The following is a 13,282-nucleotide window of genomic DNA, read 5'->3' as shown; positions in this document are numbered from 1 at the left end:
CCTTCACCCAGCCCAACTTGTTCTCACACTGAACACCATTTGAACTCCACCCATTTCCACCAAATCAGAAGTGTAACTACAGGTACCTTGTTGGAGCCAAATGATGTCAGTCTTTCCGTAAAGTATGTACAGCAGCTCTTTATCAGTTCTGCTCAGGCCCGACCAATTCTGATTCCAGTACATCAGTGGCATCGGTGCCTGTTCCTGTAGAAAATGTAAATATTTCATCATCTTCATCACCACTGGAGTCAATTATAAAAGAAGAAATTGCAGAACATTTGGATAGCAGTAACAGGATCGTTCCGAGTCAGCACGGATTTACAAAGGGGAAATCATGCTTGACTAATGTTCTGGAATTTTTTGAGGATGTAACTAGCAAAATGGACAAGGGAGAGCCGGTGGATGTGGTGTACCTGGACTTTCAGAAAGCCTTTGATAAAGTCCCACATAGGAGATTAGTGGGCAAAATTAGAGCACATGGTATTGGGGATAGAGTACTGACATGGATAGAAAATTGGTTGGCAGACAGGAAACAACGAGTAGGGATAAATGGGTCCCTTTCAGAATGGCAGGCAGTGACTAGTGGGATACTGCAAGGCTTGGTGCTGGGACTGCAGCTATTTACAATATACATCAATGACTTAGATGAAGGGATTAAAAATAACATTAGCAAATTTGCAGATGACACAAAGCTGGGTGGCAGTGTGAAGTGTGAGGAGGATGCTATGAGGATGCAGGGAGACTTGGACAGGTTGGGTGAGTGGGCAAATGCATGGCAGATGCAGTTTAATGTGGATAAATGTGAGGTTATCCAGTTTGGTGGTAAGAACAGAAAGGCAGAATATAATCTGAATGCTGTTGTTAGGAAAAGGGGAAGTACAACAAGATCTGGGTGTCTGAGTTCATTAGTCACTGAAAGTAAGCATGCAGGTACAGCAGGCAGTGAAGAAAGCCAATGGAATGTTGGCCTTCATAACAAGAGGAGTTGAGTATAGGAGCAAAGAGGTTCTTCTGCAGTTGTACAGGGCCCTAGTGAGACCACACCTGGAGTGCAGTTTTGGTCTCCAAATTTGAGGAAGGACATTCTTACTATTGAGGGAGTGCAACATGGGTTCGTGAGGTTAATTCCCAGAATGGCGGGACTGTCGTATGTTGAAAGACCGGAGCGACTGGGTTCTTATACTCTGGAAGTTAGAAGGAGGAGAGGGGATCTTATTGAAACATATAAGATTATTAAGGGATTGGACACGCTAGAGGCAGGAAACATGTTCCCGATGTTGGGGGAGTCCCGAACCAGGGGCCACAGTTTAGGAATAAGGGGTAGGCCATTTAGAACGGAGATGAGAAAAAACTTTTTCACTCAGAGAGTTGTGAAGCTGTGGAACTCTCTGCCTCAGAAGGCAGTGGAGGCCAATTCCCTGGATGCTTTCAAGACAGATTTAGTTAGAGCTCTTAATGATAGCAGAGTCAAGGGATATAGGGAGAAGGCAGGAACGGGGTACTGATTGTGGATGATCAGCCATGATCACAGTGAATGGCGGTGCTGGCCCAAAGGGCCGAATGGCCTGCTCCTGCACCTATTGTCTATTGCTACTATTTTCCACCTTGCTCCCCCTTTCAGCTGTTCCATCTCTTCTCTACCCTTTTCGCATTTCAGGGAATAGTCCAACATCCCATGGATTCCTTTGTGTACCTTGACTATAGGTACGGCGGTCAAGGGGACGCAGCGGTAGAGTTGCCGTCTTACAGCGAGTGCAGCGCCGGAGACTCGGGTTCGATCCCGACTACGGGTCCTGTCTGTACGGAGCATGTACATTCTCCCCGTGATCTGGGTGGGTTTTCTCCAAGATCTTCGGTTTCCTCCCACACTCCAAAGACGTACTTGGAGTCCAAATTGTCTTGGTAAATGTAAAAATTGTCCCTAGTGGGTGTAGGAGTGTAAATGTGCGGGGATCGCTGGTCGGTGCGGACCCGGTGGGCCGAAGGGCCTGCTTCCGCGCTGTATCTCTAAACTAAACTAAACTAAACTAAACTTACTTGACCCTGCTTTTGATGAGGACTGCATTCCTTTCTCATAGTTTAATGTTGCTGACATATTAATTCTGACATTGCCATCTCCCACACCTGGTCGTCTGATATTTCTTTCATTTTCTTCTGCCACAGTTTTTCTCCAGTGTGGTTGACAGGTTTTCCAACTGAGGCTTTAAAAAATTTCCCTTACCTGCTCTCATCCCCTCTCTTGCAGGTAAAACAAGGAGAGGGTCCCTCTGTCCCCACCTTCCACTCCACATTCAATGGATCATTTCTGAAATTTCTGAAACCTGCAGCAGGATCAACTAAATATCTTCCCCTTCCCTTCAATATTTCACAAGTACAATTCTCCTTGGAATGCGCTGGCCCCCTCTTCCATCTTCACCAATACCCATTCTCCCACACACAGCAACTTCCTTACAACTTCAGGAGATGCACTCCTGCCCAGAAATCTACTTCAACTGCACAAAGAGCTAGTCGTTCTATCCAAGTGAAGTAATAATTTACTTGTACTGCTTTCAGTTTAGTATTTCCACCCAGTTCCCACAATGTGGCCCCCTCTATGTTGGGGAAACTTACTGCAGATTGGATGACAGCTTTACAGAAATTCTCCACTTAGCCAACGAGAAAATCCTCTGCTTCCAGTAACTTTTCACTTAATTTGTCCTCTCCCTCTTCCCCCCACCCCCACTCTGATCTCTCTGATATTAGCTTCTTACACTGTTGCAGCAAAGCTGAAGGGACAGCATTGTATCTTCTGAACTGAACACAGAGCTGCCTTCTGGACTCAAAACTGAATTCAAAGAGTTCACATGATTAACTTTTCCATCCTTGTGGCTAACCTTTTCAGCCTGCAGTTTTCGATTTCATTCAATCTCCCCCATTTCTCCAGACAAACTTTATGCCATCACTGTCTTGTATGGATGGGCACCACCACCAATTCGGTCATTCAGTCTCTATCTGATCACAAACCTTACCTAATGTTTTCTCTGCTCCTCCCCTTTCTTGACCATTTAATCATTACTATATTACATTTTCCTCGTTCCAATGGAAATTTAACAGCCTGGAAGTTCCAATTCCCTCTTAAAAGGCGCTGCCTTACCCACTGAGAACTACTAGAATCTTTTATTTTTATGTTTATATAAAATTCTCACTTTAGATTTTCAAAATCCTTTGTGACATTTTTCTGTAATCTTCTCCTTCCCTCTGCCATATCTGTATTCCTCTAACTGTGTCCTTTTGATGATCCCTGAATTTAATTGCCTCATGAATGAGAGTTGTGACTTCCCCTGGCGAGTTTCAAGGCTTTGGAGCTTTCTCTCTACATTTCCCATAACTCACTTAATTAAAACTCTCCTTAAATCCACCTCTTTGATCAATCTTTTGCGCATTTACATTTTTATTTCCTTATCTGGCTTGGTGTCAAATTTAGTTTCATAATGCCTCTTCTGAAGCACCATAGGATGTATTTTCACATCAAAGATGCCATATAAATACAGTCTGTTTTAGTGTAATTGATTTGCATAAATTAGATGACAACACCAGATTAAGATGGATACAGAATGCTGACGAGAGCCTTGGTCTAAATCAGACTGGAAACAGGAACTGAACTCCAGTACCTCAAATCACAGTTTCTGCTGGGTGCCTGCCTAATTTGTCCAAATTTACTTCATTCCTGACTCATTGACCAGGTGGCATTAACCTGCAGCATTTCCAGTCTCTCAACACAAATTGGTTGTTAACAAAATCAGTGAGAATATCAGCAAATCAGTGAGGACGGAAATTGAGTTAATCTTTCAGATCAATAAACTTTCATCAGCTTTCAGTTTTTATTCAGCAGCTGATGGCTTTAGATTTTTGATTAAAAACTATTGTCATTATCAGTAGATATGTTAGCAGATAGGTGAATGGCATTTCAAAGATTTTGGGATAGGAATATGGACATGGAAGGAAATGGTACAAAGTGCTGGAGAAATTCAGCGGGTCAGGCAGCATCTCAGGAGGAAAAGGATGGATGAAGGTTTGACCTGAAACGTCACCCATTCTTTTTCTCCAGAGATGCTGCCTGACCTGCAGAGTTACTCCAGCACTTTGTCTATCTTGGTATCTGCAGTTCCTTTCTACAAATGGAAGGATATGGTTTTGGTGCAGATAGATAAGTGATGGGCTTGGCATCATGTTCAGCATAGACATTCTGGGCTGAAGAGCCTGTTCTTGTGCTGTATAGTTCTATGCTTTATGTTTTATTTGGCTGCTGGATAGTTACAGTTTTAGTGGTAGGACATAGCAAAGACATGGAACAATTTGAAACGAGCAGTTGGAAGGAGAATCTAATCCCACAGCCACCTCATGCTTTTGCATGCTTCCATTAGCTGTTCATCGTCTTACCAATCTCACGTGTTCCCCTCTGAAATCAGCCTAAACACCTCTGTATCCTGTCTCTCTATCTGACTTAACTAATATCAGTTTTACTATCCATCTAATTTCCTTACCTTGGAGACACGAGATTGCTGGTGCTTACCTTTCTGCAATGTATTTCCTTACCTTTCCTTTCACTCTCACAGTAATGATTGCCAAGAGGCTAAAGATTATTTTGATGTGCTTCCCTTAACCTCTCATTTCAAGCTCACTTCTCAATTTCATCAGAGGCTTTTTTATTTTCAAAATTCAACCTACATTATACCATTTTAAGCCACATATGCATGAAGGAATATATTGAAAGCTGGGAATTCATCTTCATGGTTACGCCAGTTCTAGCAGAATGGATTGTCATCCTTTTATAGATCGTACCTAACTCCCAATCCATAACATCAAACGAGGTTGCGAAGATTGAAATCTAACCTTTATTTCTGCTTCTCCATCTGTGTAAGCTCCTCACTCTGAATCACTTTTACTTTTTCACAGGTATTAAGTTAGTACATTTTGTCAACTTTTGTCAGCAATCTGGTATCATTCAATGGTTTACCATCTTCCCCATGAGAAACAGTAGGCCTCCCACACCTGCTTGCCACCATAGCCTAGTCACAACGTCTTTGAAACAGGCTACTAGACAATTCCTGTCCCAATATCTTAATAACCATACACAACATTTCTTCCAACCTTTGCCCAAATATTAACATTATCTTTCACATAGCATAGCATGTCAGGGGTATCAGCTGCTGAGAACATTCCCTACACACAAAGATTTCATAAAATCTGTCATTTTACTGATAAGTAAAAATGTCTCTCCTAATAATTGTAAGTTGGTGTAAGCCCACGTGTTACACTTACTGGCCCATGATGTACTGGCGAAATTCATCTGCATGAGATAGACTGGTATATGTCTTTCACTGGCACAAGAACAGGCATTGATTGAGGTTATGACAGAGATCCAGTGGGAGCAGTAGTTGCCATTGCTTTTGCATGATTTCCCTTGCACTATGGGTATGGATCAGCACTCCTACTAGTTTGCAGCTGAGTAAACATTAGAACACCAACATCTGAAGCTCCTGGTCTGGTCAATCTCACAATCTTTCCAAAGCTGAGAGTATAGGAACACACATGCCTTCAGGTGGACCATCCCTGAAATATGCCACTGCTGCCACCAATGACTCCGAAAAGAATGGGCCCAACTGCAACATCGGTAATACAACCATGCACCAAATTGTTGACAACAGAGTGTAATGTCTTTTACTAAAACTCCACATTCTGGCCCTGGGATCATGCCTGTAACACAACTTTAACTAAAACAAATAATGGGAACTCAAGCTTTTAGTTTAGTTTAGAGATGCAGTGTGGAAACAGACCTTCGGCCAACACAAACCAGCGATCCTAGCATATTAACACTATCCTACACACACTTAGGACAATTTACACTTATACCAACCAATTAACCTACAAACCTGTATGTCTTTGGAGTGTGGGAGGAAACTGAAGATCTCGGAGAAAACCCACGTGGTCACAGGGAGAACGTACAAACTTCATACAGACAGCACCCGTAGTCGGGATCAAATCCGGGTCTCTGGCGCTGCAAGTGCCGTAAGGCAGCAACTCCATTGCTGCACCACTGTGCCACCTACAGATTGGGGTACGTCATTTCATGCAAGAGAAAAAAGTAAGCATTGAAACCATTGTAATTTGGTTTACATTGGCAGGAAACCTCATAAATTCAGACACTTGACTTGCTTTGAGTTAGTCCCAGCTATTTTGATCCTGTTGTCATTGGAAGGAGCAGGGGCAGATAATCTTAGAAGTCCCTCTACCATCTATTTATATATTATATATTACTAAAACTCTCATCTTGTTTGTTTGTGCCGTTTGATTGTGTCCGTTGATTGGGAAATACAGCCAAAACGGTACATGATAGCACAACAATTTTAGGTCCGCCTTACACACCATTGTCCTGGGGTGGGCTGGAGGAAGTTTCATTCAAATTGGTCTTATATCTTTAGTTATTGACATTTTAAAGTTTAAAAAATCACTTTTCCTGGCCATCAACTGCGTTCAACGTCACAATGGGACTCACCCGAGTGACTGGAGTGGCGGCCAATGAGGGAGGGGGGGGCATGATGGCCACTACCGGGAGCGGGACCCGTCAGAGTGATGGGAGTGGTGGCCAATGAGGGGGGGCTGCAGAGCCAACGAGCTGCCGCTGCTGCTGAGCCGTTGAGCTGAAACATTAATAAATGTCGTTTCCTCCATCCTAAATACGTAATTTTCCTAGTCCCTTGCTATGGGATCGTTCCTGGTGGCAAGGCCATCATTGATCCCAGTATCACATACTGCTTAGTACTGAATTAATCATCCCATTCTTTCCAATGCACATAGCGTTGCAGATAATTTGGTTAGAGATACAGCGCGGAAAGAGACCCTTCGGCCCACTGAGTCCGCGCCGACCAGCAATCCCCGCACATTAACACTATCCTACACACACTAGGGACAATTTTTACATTTACCAAGCCGATTAACCTACATACCTGTGTGGGAGGAAACCGAAAACATCGGAGAAATCCCAAGCGGTCGCAGAGAAAACGTACAAACTCCATACAGACAGCACCCATAGTCGGGATCGAACCTGGATCTCCGGCGCTGCAAAGCAGCAACTCTACCGCTGCGCCACCGTGGCCGCTCTTTCATTCCATCAATATTTTGCCATAGCCTAAATGGTATTTTAATATCAATAACATCTCCAATTCTCCACGTAGCATTTCCCCTCATATGTGAAGTCCACTTTGGGTGGAAGGTTGTAAAATTAAAACTAATGAATTTAAAGACTGAGCGCAAGGATGCAGGGATTTTGTGAGGTGGAGCTGGAATTTGCTGAAGTGAGGCACTTCGTGCATTGCATGTACCAGGGTTTATCACCCCGTTGGGATGGCTATCAGAACAGAAGTTATCAGTGAGCTTGTGACCTTTAAAACTGATTTTCCATTCGATACATCCAGTGAGAGTTCCCATATAATGTACATCAGTTTCAACAATAGATTTTTATAGCGGAGTTCAAAATGACATGTGCAGTAATTTCATTCTGCATTAGTCCCCGGAGAAAGGGGAATTAGCCGAGAGGTCAGTACCATTATGAACGTTGTGACTAGAATACTGAAGCCTGCAGGATCTATTTCCTGATGAACTATCCCCCTCCCAACTGAGCGCAATGGAAGCTTATAAATTTACCCTAAAACTGTTTAGGCTTTATCACTGAGGACTGCATTCGGTTCCAGTTCTTTGGAGCACAAGTGCAGAAACGACTTCCAAAATTGATTGCTGGTATTGAAGGATAGAGTTATGAGAGAACATATGAAGATCTTAAACACTTCAGTCATGAAGAGAATTAAGTGAGAATGGATGAACACTAACGGAGACCATTTGACCCATGGTATCTGTGGCATCTTTTTGATTGAGGTTATTGTAAACCACACTCCTAAACCATTTTTCCATTAGAGTGCAAATATTTCCAAATTGGTTAATTTTCTCTTTCTTTCCTTACTGCCCTCCCCAGATGCCCCTTCACACCTTCTCTGGGTTGTGAATTATGTTTGCCACATTTTTGCTTAACTGACCTGCACATCAATAACAAAACACAAAGTGGTGGAGGAGCTCAGTGGGTCGGGCAGCATCTGTGGAGGGGATGAATGGCCAGACAATGTGTCAGGTTGAGACACTTATTAAGATTTCATTCCATCAATATTTTGCCATAGCCTAAAACCATTTCCCCCAGTATTATTACTGCCAATATTGGTATAATCTAAAGACAACTTAATGATGCCCCCTACATTCAACTACAATCATTGATATATACCACAAGGATCTGCCATTTTCTTATTGTTTGTAGGATTGTTTAGACTACACCTACTTCTTTTTATTTCACTTACTCTTGGCCTGGTCATGCAGATAATGTTCTCAGATGGTATTCTGGGGGGTAGTATTTAAAAAAAACAGTGTCTGTGGGGCAGTATTTAAAGAATCAAATAAGTTGGCCATCTGGCTCTATCATTGACGTAACTATTTAATATCCTCATGGCGGTGACTCACCAGTGCTACCTCCTCAATATGACTATATCTTGCAGGATGAAGATGTCTGTGCTGGCGAATGTTATGATTCAGTATGACACAGAGTGTGATGATATAAAGGGTGTCTGGGGTTGCTTGCTGCAGATGAACAGATAAGAAAGTCTCTTATAATGCCAGCTGTAAGACACCCTTTCAAAGAATGTTACTAAATATGTATTTGTCCAAGAGCGTGTGTGTGTGAGAGAGAGTGAGAGCGAGAGAGGGAGTGAGTGAGAGTGTGAGTGGTTCATGTGTGTCGGTGTCTGCTGTAAATGTACATGAGAATCCTTGAAGGAAACGGGATGTAATCAGAGCAGAATACTCTTCATACTTCCTTGCACACTGCTTTCATATAGCTGCCTAGGTTTTTTATTCTGAATAAATTTTGATTAAAAAAAAAAATTCTTGGTGTTGTCAAAAACTCTAGATTTTGTGGCACAATTTGGTTTGTAGTATTTTGCCTTTTAAATAAATAATAAGTAACCCTGAGAACTTCATCGAGTTGCATAGGAAAACCTGATGCCGATTCTGCAGGCCATATAGTATGCGAGTCTATCAGCAAAGACCCTTAAACTAAGTTAGGCTTGTAGGTGTTGGCAAGGCCGTCTTAACGCATGGGCCTGATGGGCACTTGCCCGGGGGCCCATGAGCATAGGGGCCCCATGCTGATCTGTGTATGTTAAGTGACTTGCAATAAATAAATACTACTTTAAAAATGTAGGTTCAATAAGTGCTTTTTTCGCAACATTTTCGGTCACTAGGTGCTTCTCACAGCGATCTGTAAGTGCTTTTCGCAACAATGTAGCACCCTAAGTCCATCGCTAAGTGCTTTTCGGTAAGTGCTTTTCGCCGGCACGACAGGGGAGGGCTGGTAGGGAAAGGGGGGTGGGGGAGAGTAACGGTAGGGGCCCCAGTACACTGCTTTGCCCGGGGGCCCATAATGCTGTAAAAACGGCCCTGGGTGTTGGTGTGTGGCTCCATTTTAAGACACTGGCACAACTGTTCACTTCTAGATTGCAGCTGTGCTGCAGTGCAGTACACATTTAAAGAATTCTAAGATTAACTGAGCTGGGACAGCCAGAACATGAAGGAATCTATTTCATGTGCACATTTGAGGCAGTTGGTCAGCGTAGGAAATTGTGATATTGTGTGGATTTTGCAACTATCTTGGAATCATAATTCTGGCTGCTGTTGGAATATTCACCCTACAGCTTCTTTATATCAGATGTTTCAGAACTCCCATATCAAGAGCAGACGCCTGGAAATGGGAAAAGTTTAATAACAACCCAGGAATAATGCATCTTCCCATACACTGTAAATAACTCCTGCTCTGTTTTAGAATTTATCTCAGATGTGCAAGCAGTCCCTCGGGCAACCTCCTGTGTATATGTGAGTTTGCCCTCGTTAGATGATGCCTGCACATTGTAAATTGGAGATAGGAATATCTCTGCAAAGAATAATCAACATTATCTCCTATGTTGTGGCATTCCGAATCAAATAGTGCCCAAATGGACAATCGACTCTTTAACATACTCCTCTTCCCAGATGGTGATAATGTCTCAGATTTAGGGCTACCAAAATACAGATGAATATATTGGTATCCTTGTTAGATAACGCTCAATTGCTTCGCATATGGATACTGTATTTTCATTGCTTCAAACTATTGGATGAATTTCAACAACTATAAAACAAACGGAGCCCGTAGTATTGCAAAAGCAATCAAAAAATGATACTTGAATATTGGTTTAATTTAGTCTAATACCTTCCCTGTGCTGTATTTAAACTTCCATTATATCGATTTTACAAATATTTCAATGAATACAAATTTCAATTTAATAAAACATTTAAGAACATGATATTGACATTAAAAAGTTGCAGGAATATTGAAGTTTTTAATTTAACATCAAAAGCAGGTTTTGCTCGCTCCAGTTATTAAGCATATTTTGATTGTAACCATGTAGCAATTGTGTGTACTTACCATGCAATCATTCACTTTGCAATTTTTCACTTTGCAATCCAGTTACGTTACCAGTACATCCAGTCACGCATCAGCTTCAATGTAAAAAGTAATATTATGAATTACACAGTTCAGTGAATGTGACATAATATGGTGTAACTAAGCCCACTGAAGAAAAATTATTTCAGGTCACACCTGGGCAAGAAACTACTGCTGAATAAAACCCACTGCTTTCCATCAGTCGTTTTGTTTTGTGTCAATGGTGTTATTTAAAATGCGTTGTAAAGTGCTTCTGGCATTACTATTTTGTGCTGAATTACAAGTGGCTGATACAGTATATACTGAATGTTACGCACCATAGTCAGATGACTTTTTAGATGTCATGGGATGGAAAAAGACTGCATTTCTTTCTTCCAGTTATATTGTTGTTTTCTTCAGTAACTCGGTTAGGCTTTTCTGGATACTTAGAATGACGAAAGGAAAATACAGACAAAATACAGATAAATTCCATTGAACGAATTGAGAATAAGGGGCCAGATCTAATGATCTCCAAATCTTATGGATATGAAGTTTAAGGGAGTAAAATCAGGATACGTGTTTTCCACTTAAAAGATAATTGAAATGACATGTCCGCACCCTGTATTTATTGAGAGATACAGTGCAAAGATGGTTAGATGGTCTACTGATGAGCTGTCAAATAAGTTTGAAGGCTGTTGCTGTTATTACTTTATAAGTTCCACCGGGTGACACCGTCAGCGATAGCAGCCTCACCAACGGTCTGTCTGTCTTTTCATCTTTTTTGTTACTTTTAGTGAGTTTTAAAAGTATGTGTTAATGTTCTCTGGTTTGTTTCATGTGGGGGATGGGGGAGGGGGTTGGGGGAAACTTTTTTTCAATCTCTTACCTTGCCGGAGATGCGATTGTTTTCCAGATCGTATCTCCGGTCGCTCTGCGGCCTAACATCATGGAGCTGGCAGCCTTGCTCGAGACTGACTTTGAGCCCCACCGTGGGGCCGTGGACTTACCATCGGAGCCTGCGATCCCTTGCCTGGGATCGACGCTCCAACCGCGGCCTGCGAATTTCACCATAGAGGAGCTCGCAGTCTCGGGTAGAGGCTGATGTTGGGAAGCTCCAGAGTCACAGGAAGTTCGACTTGCCCCCGACCCGGGGTCCGATCGCCTGGCATGGGGAGCTGAGATCCCCCCCCGATGTGGGAGCTTGATTGCCCCGACGCGGAGGGCGCGACCGCCAGCTACGGGAGCCAAAATCGTCCCGACAACGGAAGGCTCGAGGCCCCCGACTGCGGGAGAACAAAGAAGGGAAGAGATTAAACTTTTTTTTTCCGCCTTCCATGACAATGAGGAATATGGAGGAGTCACTGTGGTGGATGTTTATGTTAAAATGCATTTTGTGTGTTTTGTTGCTTTTTATTGGTATGGCTGCATGGCAAATCAAATTCCTCATATGTTGCAAAACATACTTGGCTAATAAAGTATGATTATGATTATGAAATGTTTGTCACGCTGAAGCCATGTAGCAGGTATTATTCTAAGGTTCTTAAACAGTTTTGTTTTGCCATTTAAAATTTCTTTGAGTTTGTGTATCCAGAAGATTTTCAAACATAACATAAGCAGCAGTAGGTCATGCAGCCATTAGAGCCTGCTCTGCCATTAAATACATTTATGGCTGATTTAATATTTGGCTTTAAATTTACTTTCTTGCCAGATCTCAATGACCTTATGTTCACTGCAGTCAAAAAGTTTATTGTCCTCAACCACTACATCTGCATCTCACCAGGGTAAAAAGTCCAAAACTCGATTACCTGTTGAAAAGTAAATTACTCCTATTCTTAGACTTAAGCGGCTGACTGCGAGAGATGTGGATGGTGATATAGAGAGATATAGAACAAATGAAGGAAAGATATGCAAAAAGTAACAATGATCAAGATCATGGATGGAAGGAGAAAAGGAGGTTTGGCAACTCACTATCACCCTCGACATCACTGTCAAGGCCACTTATAGCCACACACCAAAGGCCTACTTCACTGAGGACCAAATGGGAGGAAGGGTAACCAAAGACATGAGGCAATTGTAATCCCCTGGAAAGACTTCAAAGACCTCATCAAACTTAACTCTGTCCTTAACGTGAATGCCCTTGACTATATCCCACAGCACACTATCCAGTCCAATCTTCCCCTGACAATTTTTTTATTTTTCCTGTTTCAATGCCGCACATCTCCAACAAATTTCCTCACTGGAGCCAAACAAATACACATGACTAACGGAAAACTCTTTGATCTTTATGTCCATTTCAGATTCAAGGTCTTCCCAACCTCAATAACTGAGCTGTAGTACACAGATGATGTTTGCACAGGAACGAAAACACAAAGTGCAGGAGTAACTCAATGGGCCAGGCAGCATCTCTGGAGGACACAGATAGGCAAAACTTCAGGTCAGGACCATTCTTCAGACCCCGAGTGAAACTTTGCCTGTCCACGTCCTGCAGAGACACAGCCTGATCCGTTGAGTTACTCCAGCACTTTTTGGGGTTATTTTGGAATCTAACATCGGCAGTTCCTTGAAACTCCATGATTGTACAGGCCTGGCTTCAAGGCACTGTTGACTCATTCACCGAAGCAAACAAGTGGATGAACCCAAACCATCAACATCCACAACAGAAAGAGTCCTCTACTATCATGCTCTCCAATTGTACAACACCGCCATCATTTAAGATTAATTTGAACAGGCGCATGAATGGGAAAGGTT

This window comes from Rhinoraja longicauda, chromosome 11, assembly GCF_053455715.1.
Source record: "Rhinoraja longicauda isolate Sanriku21f chromosome 11, sRhiLon1.1, whole genome shotgun sequence".
Taxonomy (NCBI): Eukaryota; Metazoa; Chordata; class Chondrichthyes; order Rajiformes; family Arhynchobatidae; genus Rhinoraja; species Rhinoraja longicauda.
The sequence above is the reverse complement of the archived record's forward strand: the minus strand, read 5'-3'. Positions refer to the sequence as shown.